Below are 21,229 nucleotides of genomic sequence, written 5' to 3' on the forward strand. Positions count from 1 at the left end.
GGAATCTCCTTCATTTAGTGTTTCCAAATGATCCCAAATAGCTTTAGCAGTAGACCTATCTAAAAATCCCATGATTCATTGATCTGATAATGTGCTTAGAAGTGCTTCTCTTGCTTTGCAATCATTCTTCTCATCTTTAGCTAAGGTAGTTGGAGCAGTCTGACCAGCTACAATAGCATTATCACCATTCTTTGTAATTTCCTAGATGTCTTTACCAATGCAATTCAAATGTGTCTCCATCCTGATCTTCCATATCCCATAGTTGGTTCCATCAAGTTTAGGACTATCCTTCCCGAAATAATTAGTAGACATTGGATCTCCTCAAGTTGTTAAATTTCTGCAAAAGAGGACTAGGTTTTGATACCAATTGTTAGGTCCCGGAGACAACTGAGAGGGGGGGGGGGGGGTGAATCAGTTGTCTAATAAATTCAAACCAAAAACCATTTAACCAACTTAATGCTTAATACCGGTAAACCAGTTAAGTATGCCGGTAGACAGTGTTAACAGTAAATTGCTATACCGGTAAAGATTAATACATGAAACATAAACATAAAGTCATCCACAACACATAACACCAATATTTGTACGTGGAAACCCTGTAAGGGGAAAAACCATGGTGGGAAACCTTACCCACAATTAGATGATACTACTGCAAATAGTAAGTGTACATAAGTGGGGTCTGCACATGCAAAAAGGCCAACAACCTAGAGCTCACTGCTCAATCACAAAATGGGAGTCACACTGACTACAGTTAGATGGTTAAATCCAATAAGAATGTACTATACAAAATAGCATCTTCATATGCTGGATTCAGTACCGGTGTAATGTTGATATGCTTCTACAAAAACCTAGCTTCACCTTCAAATGATGTCTTCATGTATACCTCTGCTTAATCTCACATATACCTTCTCACAATTCTTCTTGGCATTCCACATTCGATCTTACAAATAAGATCTTACATTTATGCCATACCCTAAGACCAATTTTAGTAGGTCGGCTCTACAAGATATTACAATAAAAACATTTTACAAGTAATATAATATCCAATGCAATAACCGATTGAACATGTCGGCTTAATGCATTTACAATAATAATAAATCATCTCTATAGCATGCCATGCTGATCTGAAAAAGATAAGCCTGTCGGTGTAACCCTAGATAACCCTAGACCTATTTGCCAGTAAAAGCAAATATACAAATATGAATATACCAATGATTAATTCTTCAAAACAAAGTGTCCACATGATGTCTTTGACATTACCAAGTTTCTTCCATATCATTCCAAGTGCCGGTGAACATTATATCCCACCGATGAACCATATACCAGTAACTATGCAATAGGTACTTGATTGCCGGTGAATGTTGTTGGATCTCCAAAGTGCTAGTGTTTCAGTAGGTGTTGACATCAATGACAAAACCATACCAAAATACCAACAAGATGATGCATTATGACATCAGGATCCAGACCCGACATATCAGCATATGTCCATGCAAAAATGATCTTCTTTTCTGTGAAGAAATCAACAAACTATTTTAGTTCTTTGGCTGACAAGGCTTGAGTTACATGGATGGTGTGCTGAGATTCTTTTGTTCCAATGTTTACTAGCTGTGTAGGTTCAATTAGCACTGATGATTGCTCTTGAAAGGGATCAGGCAAAATTTCAAGTATCTCACCTTTAGGTGCCTCAGAGAGGTTTTCACCATTAGGTACGTCCTTTATTTTTACTATTTTTGATTCTTACACCGCTACAATGCAATTTTCACCATCAGAACTCTTATTTTTCTTTTTTTGATTTTTGCAACTAAGATACTTGACATTTGCTATTGTCATGTTCTCACTTTGTTCACTGGTGGAAGAGTCCATTAGTTCAACTACATTAAGATATCAAGCTAATGTATAGTCATTGGCAAAGGTAGGTATATTCAAAGGTTGATCTTGGAGAGTATAGTAAATAAGCTCAAGATGTACTAGTGATAAAGATTTAATAGGTTCAAGGAAATTCATAGTATTTTCATCACAACCTCAGACCGATGAGTCGAGTTCCAGAAGACTACCTTGCATAAGCATCTCGAGACTAGGAAGAATTAGAACACAATTATCACAGTTTACATTAGTATTTAGGGGATCTAACCCAACAAACTTACCATTAGCATCATTTCTACTTTGGCCTGGACTACATATTGTGGTTCCACAATAACGGATTCAATAGACAGAGTTTTGACATTCATCATAGAGTTGTCATAGTTTGGTGTCGAATAGGTTTTGGTATTATGGATGACTTTGTCATGTGTTGCATTCATTTTCTCATTGATGTCAACACTTGTCTTCATGGAAGTTTACATTATATTCACCGGTATATGGTTAGTGACTTATGCACAATCACTGGTATGTGTTCACCAGTAGGTTATAATGTTCACCGACAACAATGATGACTTGTTATCATTTGGAGATCATGTGGTTATGTCGAAGACATGGATTGGAAGTTTGGTTTTGGTGTTTTTATTATTGGTCTAATCACGTTGACATATTTTCCTTTATCAATAGATAGGTCTAGGTTATGGATTGGTACATGTTATCTATTCTAGATCAACATGACACGTTATGGAGATGGTTTATTGATTGGTAAGTGCATTGAACCGACATGTTGTATCGCATCAAGACTTATTTGTAATTGATTTAATTGTAATATCTTTAGTGAGCCGACCTATACATTTGGTCTTAGGTTTTGTATAAATGATTGTAAGATCTTATTGAAGATTGGGATATGGTTATGGTATGAGTGTGTTTGAATATTGAAGAGCGAAATTAAGCAGATCCTTGTGCGAATCATGCAAACATTATTTGAAGGTTGAAGGAAGGTTATGAAGGTGTTTTGACACTCATGTTCAAAGCTTAACTAGTATCGAATCCAGCATTGGAGGTGTTGATTTTAGCGGTACATTATCATTGGATTTAACCATCTAATTGTGTAGTTAGTGTGACTCCTAATTTGTGATTGAGCAGTGAGCTCTAGGCGGTTGGCCTTTCTGCATGTGCAGACCCCATTTGTATACATATACTATCTGCAGTAGTATCATCTGATTGTGGGTAAGGTTTTCTACTATGGTTTTTCCCTTACCAAGTTTCCATGTTAAAATCTCTATGTTATGCGTTGTGGATGTTGTTTCTCTTTATGTTTTATGCATTGAGTTATACCGATACCACTATAACTACTAATCTATGTTAACGACACTTAAGTTTGGTTTACCGACATTAAGTTTAATTTAGAATAACTTAGATTACAATATATTGACATTTGTTTCACAATTGATTCACCCCCCCTCTCAGTTGTCCTTCCTAGGACCTAACAATTGGTATTAGAGCTAAGTCCTCTTTTTGTAGAAGCCTAACAATTTGAGTATATCCTATGGCAACAAATATTTTTAGGAAGGACAGTCTGAAGCTTGATGGAACTAACTATGGTATATGGAAGATCAGAATGGAAACACATCTGAACTGCATTGGAAGAGATATATGGGATGTTACAAAGAATGGCTATTTTGCTCCTATTTTGAATCAACCTCATCCACCAACATTGGCTAAGGACATGGACAATGATTGCAAAGCAAGAGAAACACTTTTGAGCGCATTATCAGATCAGAAAATCATGGGTTTATCAAACCGATCTACTGCTAAAGCTATTTGGGATAAACTAGAGACATTGAATGAAGGAGATACCACTGTAAAGATTGCAAAACTAGAATGTTACTGGGTCAGGTATGAAAATTTGAAAATTGGAAGAAGATGAAAGAATTTCTGCATTTATGGAAAGAGTTAATGAAATTGTTTTAGGAATACAATGTTGTGGAGGATCCTTAAGTGAAGATGAAATTGTGTCTAAAATTCAAAGAGCATTTCCACCAGCTTACAAAATGAAAGTAACTGCTATTAATGAAATGAGAACAATGCCTAATACTTTATTTTCTAGAGATACTTTGGTTGGAAAACTTTCACCATTTGAGCTTGAGGAATTTGGTCATGTTGCTACTTTAAAGACTGATTTAGCTTTCAAAGTAGCATCATCATCATCAACATCATAATCATTTGACAAAACTGATTGGAAAGCACTTTATGCAAAAGAACTTGAAGATATGAGGAGAGAAAATAAAGAACTTGAAGAACTTGAAGCACTATTTGCAAGGAAGATGCCTAAAGGTCTAGCAGGAAGTAAGTATGAAGGTAAAGCACCTTTCAAATGTTTTAACTACAATAATTTTGGTCGTATAGCATATAGATGTCCTAATAGACATGAAAGACTAAGGGAGGAAGCAAAAAGATCATATAAGCCTAACCCTGAATATTAGAGATATAGATTCAAGAAAAATAGAGATAAGTCATGTTACTATGCAGATGAAGGTGTTACAAATGATTCTAATGAAGATCCAACATATAATGGATGGGCTTTTGTTGCAATAAAGGAAGATCAACCGTCACCTATTGTCAAACTGGTAGAGCAGGCACTGGAAACAAAAATTGAAGAAAATGATGAATGGATTATAAATAGTGGATGCTTGCATCATATGACTGGTGATAATAGAATTTTTTTTTCAAGAAATTCATGGAGCTCTAGTAAGGTTTGGAGATGATAAAGCTTGTTTAATCAAAGGAAAAGGTACTATATCTTTGGATGGTAAGAACAATAATGACAATGTTTATTATGTAGAAGGTTTAAAGCATAATGTTTTGAGTGTTGGTCAGCTATTGAGAAAGGATTTCAGTTACAATTCAAGAATGGAAAATGCAAAATCATAAACAAAACTGGATTGGAGATTGCAACCGGTAATCAGACTAAAGGTAATATCTTTCACTTGAATACCAGTGATAAGACATGTTTGATTGCACACATTGATGAAAGTTGGTTATGTCATAAAAGACTCTATCATGTGAATCTTGATTGTATTGTAAAGATTAGTTCAACTAAGGCAGTAAGGGATTTACCTAAGATTGTGAAACCTCATAATCCAGTATGTAAGGAATGTCAAATGGGAAAACAAGTTAGAAAAAGAATTAAGAGCATTAATGAGAAATCAAATAAAATTCTTGATTTAATTCATACTGATTTATGTGGTCCAGCAAGAACAAAAAGTATACAAGGTGATAGATACTTTATGCTAATATTGATGATTATTCTAGAATGTGTTGGGTTACTTTTCTCAAGGAGAAATCAGAAGCTTTTGGAAGATTCAAGATATTCAAGGCAATGGTAGAGAATGAAACCGGAAATAAAATCAAATGTTTAAGATCAGATCAAGGAGGAGAATTTACATCTAGGGAATTTAATGCATTCTGTGAAGTGAATGGAATCAAAAGATAACTATTAGCACCCCTGACACCCCAACATAATGGAGTTGTGGAAATGAAGAGCATAACTATTCTGGATACAGCAAGAACTATGTTAATGGAAGCAAATATACCTCATGTGTACTGGAGAGAAGCAATAAATACAATGGTTTATACTTTCAACAGAGTTCACATCAAAAGTGAAACTAGTAAGACCCCTTATGAACTATGGTTTGGTCATATTCCTACTCTTAAGTACTTCAGAATATTTGGAAGCAAATGTTATAATAGAAGAGATGAGTATATTGGAAAATTTGATCCTAGAAGTGATGAAGGAATATTTATTGGTTATTCATCTAAAAGAAAGGCATATAGATGTTATAATAAAAGGTTACAGAAAATCATTGAGAGTACTAATGTGAAGATAGATGAACACTTTAGAGGAGATTCAAGATCTATTGATCTGATAGTTGAGATAATTATAGTGTTGGTATTTTGGATATGTTGATATGGTTTTGTCATTGATGTCAACACTTATGAACTCTAGCAATGTTAACTGGCAAGCAAGTGACTTATGCACAATCACTGATATCTTGTTCACCAACAGGATATATTGTTCATCAGCACTTGGAATGACATGGAAAATACTTGGTTATGTCGAAGACATCGTTTGGACACTTTGTCTTGGAAATTTGTTCATTGGTATATTCCTGTTTATATATTTGTTGTTACCAGCAAATAGGTCCAGGATAAGCACCGATGGGCTTATCTATTCCAGATTAGCACGACACACTATGGAGACGATTTATTATTGTTGTAAATGCATTAAGCCAACATGTTGAATCAGATATTGCATCGGTTATTGTTTCACTTGTAAATTATTTTTATTGTAATATCTTTTGTATAGCCGACCTATACATTTTGGTCCTAGGCTTCGGTATATATGTAAGATCTTATTTGATCAAAGTAGTAGTAAGGAAGGTGAATGTGAAAAGGATTGTAATAAGGTATATGCAAGAATAAGAAGAGCTATATACACAGACATCATTTGAAGGTTGAAGGAAGGATTTGTGAAGACATATCAGAACTGAACTAGTACCGAATCTAGCATATAAAGATGCTATTTTGAGTAGTACATCATTATTAGATTTAACCATCCAATTGTAGTTAGTGTGACTCCTATTTGTGTTTGAGTAGTGAGCTCTAGGTGCTCGGCCTTTCTACATGTGCAGACTCCCTATTGTATACACATCCTATCTGCAGTAGTATCATCTAATTGTGGGTAAGGTTTCCTACCGTGGTTTTTCCCCTTACAGGGTTTCCACATACAAACATTGGTGTTATGTGTTGTGGATGTTGTTGTCTTTTTGTTTCATGCATTAATCTTTACTGGTACTGCAATTAACTGATAAACTGTTTGCCGGAATTAATTTTGGTTTATCGATATTAAGCATTGAGTTTTGGTTAAATTAATTTTGGGTTAAATTCATTTGACAACTGATTCACCTCCCCCCTCTCAGTTGTCTCTAGGACCTAACATATATATCAGCCAACATAGATTGCACTGACATAGAATGAAGACCCAGTCACATCGGCATCATTAGAAAACTCAACAGTGACTAAAGAACAACAACCTATGAATGTTAATCAGAACAAACCTAGGTATGTAAGATTGAATCATTCAGAGATCAGATAATTGGAAACAAGAATCAAGGTGTTATGACTAGAGGAAGATTGGCAAATGAAGAGGTATGTTTAATTTCTCAAATTGAACCAACATCTGTTATTGAAGCATGTCAAGATGAACATTGGATAAAAGAAATGGAATATGAATTAGAACAAATTGAAAAGAATAATACTTGGACATTGGTTCCCCAACCTAAAGACAAAAATGTAATTGGAAATAAATGGGTATATAGGAATAAACTTAATGAAGATGGAGAAGTAATCAGAAACAAAGCAAGATTAGTTTGTAAAGGTTATTCATAGAAAGAAGGAATTGATTATAATGAAACCTTTGCACTGGTAGCCAGAATTGAGGCAATTAGACCATTTCTTGCATTTGCAGCTTATAAGAACTATAAAGCTTATTAAATGGATGTAAAATGTGCATTTCTGAATGGAGATATTGAGGAGGAAGTTTATATTGAACAACCTAATGGATTTTCTTTGACAAATAATAAGGATATGGTTTGCAGGTTAAGGAAAGATTTATATGGATTGAAGCAAGCTCCCAAATCTTGGTATGCTAGATTGGATAAATATCTTTTGAAGCTTGGTTACACAAAAGGTAATGCTATCAACAATTTGTATTACAAAGTTACCAATGATGATATTTTGGCTATTGAAGTCTTTGTAGATGATATCATTTTTGGAGGTGAAGACGGATTGTGTAAGGAGTTTGCTAATTAGATGCAAAAAGAATTTGAAATGTCTATGATTCGAGAGATAAAAAATTTTCTAGGTTTGTAGATTTCACAAATAGATAAAGGTATATTTATATGTCAAATAAAGTACTTGAAGGAACTTTTGAATAAATTTGGTATGGAAAATTCCAAACTGGTAAGTACTCCTATGACTACAACTGATAAATTGACATTGAAGGATGATTTAGCTCCTATTAATCCGACAAGGTACAAATCTATGATTGGAGGTTTACTGTATTTGACACAAACAAGACCTTATATAATGAATGTAGTATGTATTGTTTCAATATTTCAAAGCAATCCTAAAGAAAATCATGAATCAATAGTTAAAAGGATTTTCTGGTACCTACAAGGAACAACAAATCTTGGTTTATGGTATCCTAGAGATGAAAATTTTGATTTATGTGCATATACTAATGCAAATTGGGCAGGTGATATAGATGACAGAAATAGTACCACTAGCGGTGCATTCTTTCTTGGCAGAAGATTGATTTCATGGATAAGTAAGAAACAGACTTGTACATCATTATCAACAACAAAATTAGAATATGCTACAGCAGCAACTAATTGTACTCAGGTATTATGGATCAAACAAATGTTGAAGGATATAAAGGTAAAATGCAAAGAACCAATAATAATTTATTGTGATAATTCAATAGTAATTGATATATCAAAGAATCTGGTATTTCACTCCAAGACAAAGTATGTTTCTATTAAGTATAATTTTCTAAAAGAGAATATTGAAGCAAATGAAGTGAAATTGGTTTATGTGAATATTAAAGAGAAAATTGCAGATATCTGTACAAAGCCTTTGCCTAAGAAATTTTTTGATTATCTCAAAGATCAACTTGGGGTAATTTCCCTACTGGAAAAGACTTAGATGTTGAAAATTGGCATCAAACCGATAGGGACTAAATAGAAAAATCTTTTTTTGGCTTTGATGGAGGAGTGCTACTTCTCAGGGGGAGTAGTTGGCTGAATATTAAGTTTTGAAGTCTTAACTGGTGTGGCATTTGATGTCAAAGGGGGAGAGATATCTATGGAAAAACATTATTCCTTGAGGGAGACATTATTCATTGGGGGAGAGATATACTCTTTGGATATATGTATTTTGGTTTTGGTTCTGTAACAAACTTTGTATTGAACTATCTTTGGGAGATTGATTGGTTTACTATTTTTGACATTCTATATTTGGCACTTAGATGTTTTCCCATCTAGTGTTGCCATCAATGGAAAAGGGGGAGATTGTTGGTATTATGGATGACTTTATCATGTGTTGCATTGGTTTTGTCATTGATGTCAACACTTTTTTTCATGGAGGTTTACATTATGTTCACCAATATATGGTTAGTGACTTATGCATAGTCACCGGTATGTGTTCACTAGTAGGTTATATTGTTCACTGACAACAATGATGACTTGTTATCATCTGGAGATCATGTGGTTATGTCGAAGATATGGATTGGAAGTTTGGTTTTGGTGTTTTGCTTATTGGTCTAATCAGGTTAATAGATTTGCCTTTACTGGCAGATAGGTCTAGGTTATGGACCGATACATGTTATCTATTCTAGATCAGCATGACATGTTATGGAGATGGTTTATTGATTGGTAAATACATTGAGAAGACATGTTGTATCGCATCAAGACTTATTTGTAATTGATTTAATTGTAATATCTTTAGTGAGCCAACCTATACATTTGGTCTTAGGTTTTGTATAAATGATTGTAAGATCTTATTGAAGATTGGGTTATGGTTATGGTATGAGTGTGTTCGAATATTGAAGAGAGAAATTAAGTAGATCCTTGTGTGAATTACGCAGACATTATTCAAAGGTTGAAGGAAGGTTATGAAGGTGTTTTGACACTCATGTTCAAAGCTTAACCGGTATCGAATCCAGCATTGGAGGTGTTATTTTGAGCAGTACATTATCATTGGATTTAACCATCCAATTGTGTAGTCAATGTGACTCCTAATTTGTGATTGAGCAGTGAGCTCTAGGTGGTTGGCCTTTCTGTATGTATAAACCCCATTTGTATACATATACTATCTGCAGTAGTATCATCTGATTGTGGGTAAGGTTTCCCACCATGGTTTTTCCCTTATCGAGTTTCCACATTAAAATCTCATGTTATGTGTTGTGGATGTTGTTTCTCTTTATGTTTTATGCATTAAGTTATATCGATACTGCTATAACTGTTAATCTATTTTACTGGCACTTAAGTTTGGTTTACTGACATTAAGTTTAATTTGGATTACAAATTATTGACAAACGGTTCACAACTAATTCACCCCCCCTCAGTTGTCCTTCCCAGGACCTAACAATAGGTAATGTCATAAATAGATCTTATGTTAAAGTGATCAGAGTCAGAAGATGAAGCCTTTGACTCTTCTTCAAGTGGCTTAGTGAAAGTATATACAATATCAATATCTACATCTTTGATGCTGCAAGTTCCTTCATGATCCGGTTCAATGATCACTTGTATTTGACATACCTGTTGATATAACCTTGATGACTCTGTTAGTCTTTGTCATCTTTTCCATCCAGCTTCCTCTACACTAATGACTGGCCCTACTTCTATAGCTTCTAATTCTTCTTTTGTATCTCCATACCTGATTTGTTCTATCTCATTAGAGGGAGATATAGTTGATGGTATGATGAAAGAATAAGTATCCGGTCAACTACTAAGAGGGGGGTGAATTAGTAGATAGAAAAATTGATACAAACTTCACCAATCTCAAAAATCAATCTCTCAAAGTAAACTTAGAACTAACAATGTAATACCTTTGTTAAGATAAAAACTCATAAGATAAACCAGTTATCTGTTACAACAAATTAATAGTAAACAACTTCTTCATTTTTCAATTCTTTCAGTTATCATGGCTTATCAAAGTAGTTAAGTAAATCAACCATGAAAACATAACCACAAAAAAATTCACCACTTGACACAAATATTTTTTGATGTGGAAACCAAAATAGGTAAAAACCATGGTGAGATGAGACTCACAAGATAACTATCTCAACTCGTATAAAGTTCACCCTGTTAGGAGCCTAGCCTATTAAAGCTTTACAAAAAAGTCCTGTTAAGAACTGATCCTGTTAGGAATCACCCAGTTAAGGGATTGACCACAAATGCCTTGTTAGAAGTAATAACCTGTAAGGAGTAACCTTGGTAGAGGATTTAAAAATCCAATCTAATGGACCACCTTGTTAGAGGATTTGAAAAACACCAAGCTTGTTAGAGCTTACCCAGTTAGAGGATTTCAATTATGCTGTAATTGTTAGAAAATAATAGGAGTTTGCTGATTTGTCTGAATAGCACTACACTTGCCTGATCAAATCCATTTCATGCTCCTATATGCCTTTACTCAAACTATAGATACATCATCCAGTTTAACAACCACACACTCAACTAATCTGTGCTCACTCTTTGCCAACTTATTAAACTAAACAACTTCATCGATCTTATAAACAAATCAATTAGGTCGGTAACACAACACAAATCTAGTTCTCATAGAGATTACAAACAAATCGGGTCAACTATGACCATTGGATTACATAGAAATCTCTGTACATCAATCAAGAAAACCTTGATCGCTCCTTGATCACCACTTCATCGAACTTAGTAACTCATCATGCACTTTGCATTATATGCAATACATTTTCTCATTCCCTAGACAAAAACTGTTACAATAACTCGCCAAAATCTCTTGGAATTATCTTCATACAATAATCATACGTGTCATAATCCTTACCGCTCATCATCAGATCATAAACCAATATAGCCAATTCACCAAAATTAATGGGTTAGGGTTTATCAAAAGCAACAGGCAACGTTTATTGATTACATCAATAGATAAGGTTTACACCAATTACTGGTTCACTCCATAAATTCTTCCTATCGGTTACAGTAACAATATTACAACAATATCAACAATATCATTACCGGTTAATTGACATCAATGACAACATAACATATCATTAATGCAATCTTCATGCAAATGCCAACAATAGTAGGTGAATAATTTTCTTCTGCTCTTCCTTCTTTCAGCTATTGTTCATAGTCTTCTTGTCTTTTTACTCTAATTTCCTCTATTTGCTTTTGTAGCTTTAATCATGCTATCTCTTGTGCTTCATCTATGATATCACTAGATTCTTCAGGATTTTCCATAGTAGATGCATCTGACAAAGGCTCTGGACCCTATTCATAGTCATTTGAGTTGGTTTCTGAATCATCTACTTGCATTCTACCTATGTATGTGACTGTAATGTTCAATGGTGCAAACAACTCTTTAATTCCTTCCATTTCTTGTCTCATGTCTTCTGGGACTTCTACTCCTTGTAGTGCTATTGCTGATATAGTTGGAACTTGATTACAAGCTGCTTCCTCTCTCTTGATTGCTAGTTCATCTTGTTCCTTTTCATACTCTTCTTGAGTTTGCTAAGTATTTATTTCCTGTGATGTTGAAGGTGGTATATTTTTCCTCCACTTAGATTGATGATGAGAAGCATGTTTCTAATTTGATGATTCCTCTAAATGGTATCCAAGTATAACTTTATCATTTGTAGACTTAGTTTGTAGTTGAATAGGTTAACAATACCTTGTTAATGCTTTCCTAGAGGACCAGTAGCTGAATATCCCATGCGGTGAATCATCTTATAGCTTGGACCATATTGTGCCGGGGAAATTTCACAGTGTTGTACTTCTTTGTTTTCACTGTCTTCTTTGAAAAGCCATTTGAGAACAACACCCTCTTCTATTTCATCTATAAGGGAAGTAGAGGACTGTACAAAAATACCATCATAAATGACATTTGGAGTTGAATTTTGTGGCTTCATAGCATCTGATGGTTTTCTAGACTGTCTTGGTGAAAGAGGAAGAGACATTAGTGAAAGCACAGGTTCTATTTTGTATCCATCCATGCCAGTATCTATGATTTTCAATTTCTTTTCTAAATATTTCATCAAAGTTTCTAAATTTTTAGTTGCAGAGGCCGTCTGCTATGAGGAACAAAGGTATCAGTACACCATTTTAATGCATTACAAGTGTAACTTGTATCAACGGGAATACTGAATTCAACTCCATTATAAGGAAATTTCAAGCATTGATGATAGGTAGATGGTACTGCTTGCATTTCATGAATTCATGGCCTATCCAACAAGATGTTGTATGAAAGAGGAAGATCAAGCACCTGAAAAATAATGTCTCTTTCCATAGGTCCTACCCTGCTTGGTAATAGTACCAGACCTTTATAAGTTCTTTCTTCTTCATCATAAGATTAGATTGTTATTTTCTTTGCTAGATCAATGACATTTTCAGAAAATCCCAATTGTGTCAGTAGATTATAGGTACAAATATTCAACCCAGTGTGTCCATCTATCAAAACACATTTGACTCGGTGTTTATGGATCATAGCTTCGATGTGTAATGGTTGGTTATGTGGGTGATTCAGTGAATTATCATATTCTTTAGAGAAGGTGAGGTAATAAGGCCAAGCTAGGTGACCCATGATAGATTGAAATTGATCTATATCTAAATATTTGGGGACATTAGTAGTGAGAAAATCTTTTTCCAGGATCTCTTTATGAGAAGAAGAGATCTTAAGCCATTCAAAATTGAAGATTTGAGTGGTCATTTGTTTCAATTGAGTGGATGATGAAGCCAACTGCTTAGATTTAGTTGTGATCATATCTGGTTTTCTATTTGAAGAATTTGGTAGGTTTGATGTTGCTTGATCAGGAGTTGAGGAACTAGCTCCTTTGAGAGTAACCTTCTTTTGAGCGCGGGTCACAATATTTGCAGTTTGCATTTTATTTTGTTTGTATTTGATTATGATCATGTTGCAATAATCAGATTGGGAAGATTCAATCATGTTGATTACATTCTCATTGTTAGTGTAGGTGTAATTGACTTTGGCACCTCCTTTGGCACCTCACTCAATCTAGCTCAATCAAGTTCTAGATCGATGCTCGTTTCTTGATCAATCAAGTTCAAGAATGATATCTCGCTCTTTGTCGGTCCTAGTTTAATCAAGTTTAGGATTAGTATCACTTTAATCATATATGTTCTATTTCATCAATTCAAATCAAGCTGAACATCTCTCTCTTCATCAGTTTGTGATCCATCAAGTTCAGAACTGATATCTATTTGACATCAACTATTCTTTGAACCAATGCCCTGCTCGCACATTAATTCAAAGAGAGGCAAATGTAATACCCTAGAAATGGTCACCTAAACAATGGGCCCCTAATCTCAACAACATCACCAAGGTCCTAACCAAAGGTAATTAAATCAACCTTGAGCACCTAATTAATTAATTGCTTAATCATTAATGTTTTTGATTAAGTAAAAACAGGTTTTAGGGGACCCGAAACCCTATTACAATTTGAAAGATAAGCATTAAAGAGATGAAAAAAAATAGCCACTAAAACTAGCACAAAACCCAACAATAAGGAAAAAGACAACAAGAAGCCAACAAGAAGTTGCCTCCAAACCTAGCATTACAAGTTACTTGAAAACCTTAATATATTCCTCAGCATTTTGAACCAAGAGCATCATCACCTTGGCCGCTTCCCTCAGGTCATTGTTTTCCTCTCTCAGCTGGCTATCTTTCATATTGATCTCCATTCCAGTAGTGTTCTACCTTGTTCTACACCTGGGAGTCTGGTGGGTGGTGCTGGAAGCTGGAATATCATCAATAACAACCAGCTTCTTTTCCTAATTTTTCCTTTCCAGATGATCCACCAAAGCATTCATGTTCTGAGACGAGACTTTGAGGACCTGGAGACTATGGTTCATGAAGTTTTTTAGAGCCTTCTCAGTATGGTTGAACCTAGAGTTGATGTTGTCTTTATCCTCTTCAACCTGCTCTTTCAAGGTTCTTATGACATCCTCCAGGTATTTCAAATCCCCTTTGATCAAATCCTTTTCCAGCCAATCCTCCATCTGATAGTTCTGATACTTAAAAGTAAGTACAGATGCCAAGATAATAAGATGAGAGGGGGGGGGGTGAATCATACAAAATTAATCTTCCATAAAAACATCAGATTCAACCTCGGTAACATATACTTTAGTAATATAACCAAAACTGCTAAACATGCAAACTCAAAAGCATATAAACATCATAACACTCATAACACCAGATTTAATGTGGAAACCCAAATAGGGAAAAATGACTATGGGATTTTGGACCCACTAAGAAATATACACTACTAGAGTATGCTCGGTTAAAAGCAAATCATGTTAAAGATTAAAACACATTGCTAGATGTGACACAGTTAAGAGATTTACCTCAGATATGTTAGGATCTTCACCTTGTTAGAAGTGACCTTGTTACAGGATTTCAAACACTCAATCAGAATGTCACCTTGCTAGAGGGTTTTACAAATAAGACTGTTAAGTCCACTCGATTAAGAGATTTTCTGTTACTTCACTAAATAACAGTAATAAAAATCTATTTGCAACTTCACATCTAAAATGCTAAAGTATATTCTTATTTGCTCAATACAATATAGACATAGAACTAATCTTGTCCATCTGCTGGGCTCTATACTTTGTTATTCAAAACAGATCTCAAAGCTTCTATGCTCGCTAATCACTATGTAGCATCCCTATGCATACACTTGCCCGCATACATTGTTCATCAATAGTTCCCTATTTATAAACAATTCACCAACTGCTTAATCTCCTTGATCACATTTCCCATGATCAATCATAGCCATCAGATCTTCAAACTTTGACCAGGTTCAATGTATCCTTTGATCTGAAAAATGTTTTACCCTACCTCAGAACTTGCATACATTTCTTGGAACTTGCGCTAGGGTATTGCGGTTCAATGTAAGCTCTAGATCTTCCTATCGATTTTCCTTTGCCATAGATTCTTTAACAAACTTCATTCACGACATACCAATCATTTAATCATAGCCAGCTCATCAACTTCCTTTATTAAATAACGCTTGTAATCATTTAATGCATTTTGTTACAACTTGGTTACAACTCGGTTACAACTCGATAAATACTAAACTTCACTTGGTAGACATTCTGCCTTCATTAACCGATAGTGATAACCTTAGGGTTTACCGACTAGGCTCTTTGCTCGGTAACATAGTATACTTTTAACCTTTCAATCAATAACATATGTAGGATATCAAAACAATCTAATCATCATGATCTCATCATTGTCTAGCTCGGTAATAGTTTCCCATTGAATAACTTATTTCTCCCCTTATTCATCATATTCTTTCTATGTCTTTTACCGACATCTTTATAATCATCAAATCATACTTCTCAAGATATGGCAACATCATACTGAATTAGAAAATCAATTTCTTGACATCAATGACAAAATAATAATATTAAGACAATAAACATCCTTAATCAGTTATATCCATAATCATCAACAACCTTCTCAATATCCTTATTGAAATGCCAACAATCTCCCATTGTCTATTATAATGCCAAATGCCAACAATCTCCCCCTTTGGCATTGATGGAAAAACTAAGTGATTTGACCTAATTGATTTGGATTGCTGTGCTGAAATTCTCTCCTTCTGTCATCAGAATTCTCTCCCATTCATTAGTCTTCTCCTCTTTCTTTTCTGCTTTTCTCCAGTCTTCTCCAGTCTTCTTCTCCAGCCTTCTCCCCCTTTGACAACAATGCCAAAAAGTAAAGAACTTAAAACATAATTTCTTCCCGTATGAAGTGATTTTCTGCTGTTATGTGTCAACTTTAGTCTCTGTCAGAGCATTTATGTCTTCAATTCTTGTTCCCTATTTTATTTCCTGTACACCTTTAGAAAACATCCTAAGGTGTGTAAATTATCATCAACTCCTAAAAGATATTCTGTAGAGTCATCGAATTGATGCTTTCACTGAACTCGGTCAGTGAGTAGAAGATAGGGGTAGGACCCCTAACTTACCTCTGAGATACTCAAAAGTGTCCCTTGGTAGTGGCTTGGTGAAGATATCTACTATTTGTTCCTTTGTGCTAACATACTCCAACACCACTTTCTTCTCTTGAGCTTCTTCTCTAAGATAATGATATTTGATAGAGATGTGCTTTGTCTTAGAGTGCATAACATGATTCTTTGAAATGTTAATGGCACTAGTATTGTCATGGAATATAGTTACTGGCTCGGTAACTTTCTCATTTATACCTTCCAACAGTTGTTTGATCCATGCTATGTTGGTGCAATTTAATGCTGCAGCAACGTATTCAGCTTCTGCTATTGCCTGTGAAACACATCCTTGTTTCTTACTAAGCCAACTCACTAGTCTTTCTCCTAAAAAGAAAGCTCCTCCACTTGTGATTTTTCTGTCATCAATGTTGCCTGCCCAATTAGCATCAGTATAAACTTTTAAATCAAAATTATTCCTTTTCTAATATACTAAGCCATAATCCTCAGTGCCTTTCAAGTATCTAAAAATTCTCTTGATTGCTGTCATGTGTGTTTCCTTAGGATTTGTAGAGAATCTTGCAACTATACCTATTGCATGTGCTATGTCTGGCCTATTGTGAACAACATATTGCAACTTTCCAATCATGGATCGGTAGAGTGTCTCATCAACAGATGCAGATTCATCATTCTTTGATAGTTTACAGTTGGTAGTCATAGGAGTACTTACTGGTTTTGAATCCTCCATTCCAAATTTCTTTAAGATTTCCTTTATGTACTTGGATTGAGTAATGAAAATCTCATCTTTGATTTGCAGTATCTGTAAACCTATAAAATACTTTAACTCACCGATTAATGACATCTCAAATTCTTTGCTCATTTCATTTCCAAAGTTCTTACATAGAGAGTCATTTCCACAAAATATAATATCATCAACAAAAATGGCTGAGATCAGTATTCCATTTTCATCATTCTTCATGTGAATATTGTTGTTCTCACTTGTCCTTATAAAACCAATCTTAATTAAATAAGAGTGCAATCTTTCATACCATGCTCTCGGTGCTTGCTTTAGACCATATAAAGCTTTGTTCAATTTACATACCTAATCTTTATTATTGTCTTCAACAAATCCTTCAGGTTGTTCAATAAAAAACTTCTTCTTCTAATTTACCATTTAGAAATGCAGATTTGACATCCATTTGATATACCTTGAAATTCTTGTAAGCAGCATATGCCAACAATGTTCTTACTCCTTCAAGTCTTGCTACAGGTGCAAAAGTTTCACCATAATCAATTCCTTCTTCTTGGGCATAACCTTTGCAAACTAGTCTTGCTTTATTTCAAATGACCTCTCCTTTTTCATTCAGCTTGTTTCTAAAAATCCATTTTGTACTGATTACATTTTTGTCCTTCGGTCTTGGGACCAGTGTCCATGTGTCATTCTTCTTGATTTGATCAATCTCTTCTGTCATAGCATTTATCCAATCTTCACTATTAAATGCCTCTTTCACTATTCTCGGTTCAAATTCAGATATCAGACATGTGTTCTGTCTCAGTTTGTTTCTTGTCATCACTGGATCATCCTTATGTCCTATAATCTGACTTGGTGCATGATGTCTTCTGACATATTTTGCTAATACAGGTTCAATAGGCTCCGTATGTTCTTCTTCATCACTCGGTAACTAGATATTTTCTTCATTTTCTTCTACAGGTTTCTCGGTAGGACTTGTCGGTTGAACATAGACAAATTCATCATAATCTTCTGGTTCCTTAGAATTTCCTTCATCATTTCTTTCTGTAAATTCATCAATTTTTACATTTGCACTTTCTACTATTTTGTTAGATGATTTGACTAGACATTTAAATGCTTTACTTCTAGAAGAATAACCAAGAAATGTTCCTTCTTCACTTTTCTGATCAAACTTGCCATTTCTATCATCCTTGTGTACATAGCATCTACTTCCAAAGATTTTAAAATAACTTACATTAGGTTTCTTGTCATACCAGATTTCATATGGTGTCTTCAAAGTACCTTTTTTCAGTTGTACTCGGTTCAGGGTGTAAACTGCAGTGCTTATTGCTTCTCTCCAAAATGTTTGTGTTTCAATCATCAGGGTTCTGGCACAATCCACAATAGATCTGTTTCTTCTCTCAACATTTTCATTTTATTGTGGAGTTCTCGGTGTAGAGACTTGTCTTTTTATACCATGATCATTGTAGAATAAGTTGAACTCATCAGATGTGAACTCTCCTCCTCTTTCTGATCTAAGACATTTCAGTTGTCTTCCTATTTCATTTTCAACTCTTGCCTTGTACCATTTAAACATTTGAAAAGCTTCTAATTTTTCTTTTAAAAACATTACTGACATCATCCTTGAGTAATCATCCACAAATAATATAAAGTATTTATCACCATAATAACTTTGAACTTTCATAGGACCACAAAGATCAGTGTGCACAAGATCTAAAATTCCCTTAGAAGTGTAAGACGTACTCTTAAAGCTTGATCTTGTCATTTTACCCATTTGGTATCCTTGGCACATAGCATTCTTAGGTTTTTCCAAACTCGGTAGACCTCTTACTCGGTGCTTCTTGCTTATTTTGATCAGATTATCAAAATTTACATGACAAAACCTTTTATGCCATAACCAGATATCATCTATCTTTGCATACTAACATTTATTCCAAGTTGAGTCAAGGTGAAATGTGTTACCTTTTGTTTATGTCCCGATAGCAGCTAACTTTCCATGCTTGTCATGAACTTTGACAATTCCTTTCTGAAATTCTATTCGGTATCATGTATTGTTTAGTTGTGCTACACTCAACAAATTGTATTTCAAACCTTCAACCCAATAAACATCATTGCATCTTGCATTTTCAAGAAGTGTTATGGATCCTTTACCTCTTACCGGACATGGTGCATCATTACCAAATCTTACATGGCCTCCATCATAGTCTTCTAACATAACAAACTTATGTTTATCACCTATCATGTGATGTGAGCATCCACTATCTATGATCCAAGAATCATTAGTATTTATGTGAGATATTAAGGCTTTTTCTTCATAGATTTCTTCATCTGATCCATCTTTGATAGCCACATAAACTACTTCCTTTGAATTAGTTTCATCTGATTTATCATCATTGGATTCCTCATCGACTATTAAGCATGACTTTCTATCTCTTCTTTTGAAGTCTCGATGTCCTCTATAATGATTATCTTCCTGTCTATCATCTCAGTAATCTCTCTTTTCAATAGAATCTTTGTTAGGACAATTAGAAGCCATATGTCCTATCTTATCACAATTGAAACATTTCAAAGGTAGTTTTCCTTTATACTTACCTTTTCCCCTTAGTAATCTTCTGGCTAATAGTGCTTCAAACTCTTCTTGCTTTTTTATTTCCTCATACAATTTGTGTACTTCCTCCATGTTCTTGTGAAATCTTTCACTTGCTCCACTGTGATCTCCTTCAGAGTACTTATACTTACTTTCATTGTAATCATTAGATTTATCAAGATGAAAAGAACTAAATGCAAATTCAACTTTATTTACCAATGACCCACTATTATCAAAGTTACTTAACTCAAATGCATGTATTTGACCAATAGTAGCATCTAAAGAAACTAGCATATTAGGTACAGACCTCAATTCATTGATTGCAGAGACTCAGATTACATAAGTTGGTAGAAGGGTTCTTAACAACTTGTTATATACTTTTCTTCAATAGTTCCACCTGCTCCTTTGATTTGATTGACAATCTCTTTTAGTCTTGTACTATACTGGGTTATGTTCTCACCTTCATTCATCCTCATAGATTCAAGTTGTCTTCTTAGACTATCCACTTTTTCTCTTTGAACATGTTCATCTCCTCCATACACAGATATGAGCTTGTCCCACATTGTCTTTGCATCATTGGAGCCTTCTAGATCATTAAACTTTGAATCGGTCAATGGAGATGTTATTTCAATCATTGCTTGGATATGTTCTTGCTTTGCTTTTATCTCTTCCATAGTCAATGGATAGGTGCTCGGTGTGATGAAATCAATCTCCAGATAATATACAACATATTCTCCAATTCCTGATAGGTGCAGCTTCATCCCTTTCTTCCATGTAGAGAAACTTGACTTGTTCAGCTTCGGTGCATCCCTCTTATAAATCTTTGGATCTTTTCCTCAAGTACCTTTAAACTTTTCCTTCCGGAGTCCAAAGCTCTGATACCAATTGATAGTTTTGATACTTAAAGATAAGTACATATTCCAAGCTAATAAGATGAGAGGGGGGGGTGAATCATACAAACTTAATCTTCCATAAAAACATTAGATTCAACCTCGATAACATATACTTCAGTAATATAACCAAAACTGCTAAACATGCAAATTCAAAAGCATATAAATATCATAACACTCATAACACCTGATTTAACATGGAAACCCAAATAGGGAAAAACCACTGTGGGATTTCGGACCCACTAAGAAATATACTCTTCTAGAGTATGCTCGGTTAAAAGAAAATCCTGTTAAAGATTATGAACACATTACTAGATGTGACCCAGTTAAGGGATTTCCCTCAGATCTGTTAGGATCTTCAC

Source organism: Cryptomeria japonica, chromosome 11 (genome assembly GCF_030272615.1).
Source record: "Cryptomeria japonica chromosome 11, Sugi_1.0, whole genome shotgun sequence".
Classification (NCBI taxonomy): domain Eukaryota; kingdom Viridiplantae; phylum Streptophyta; class Pinopsida; order Cupressales; family Cupressaceae; genus Cryptomeria; species Cryptomeria japonica.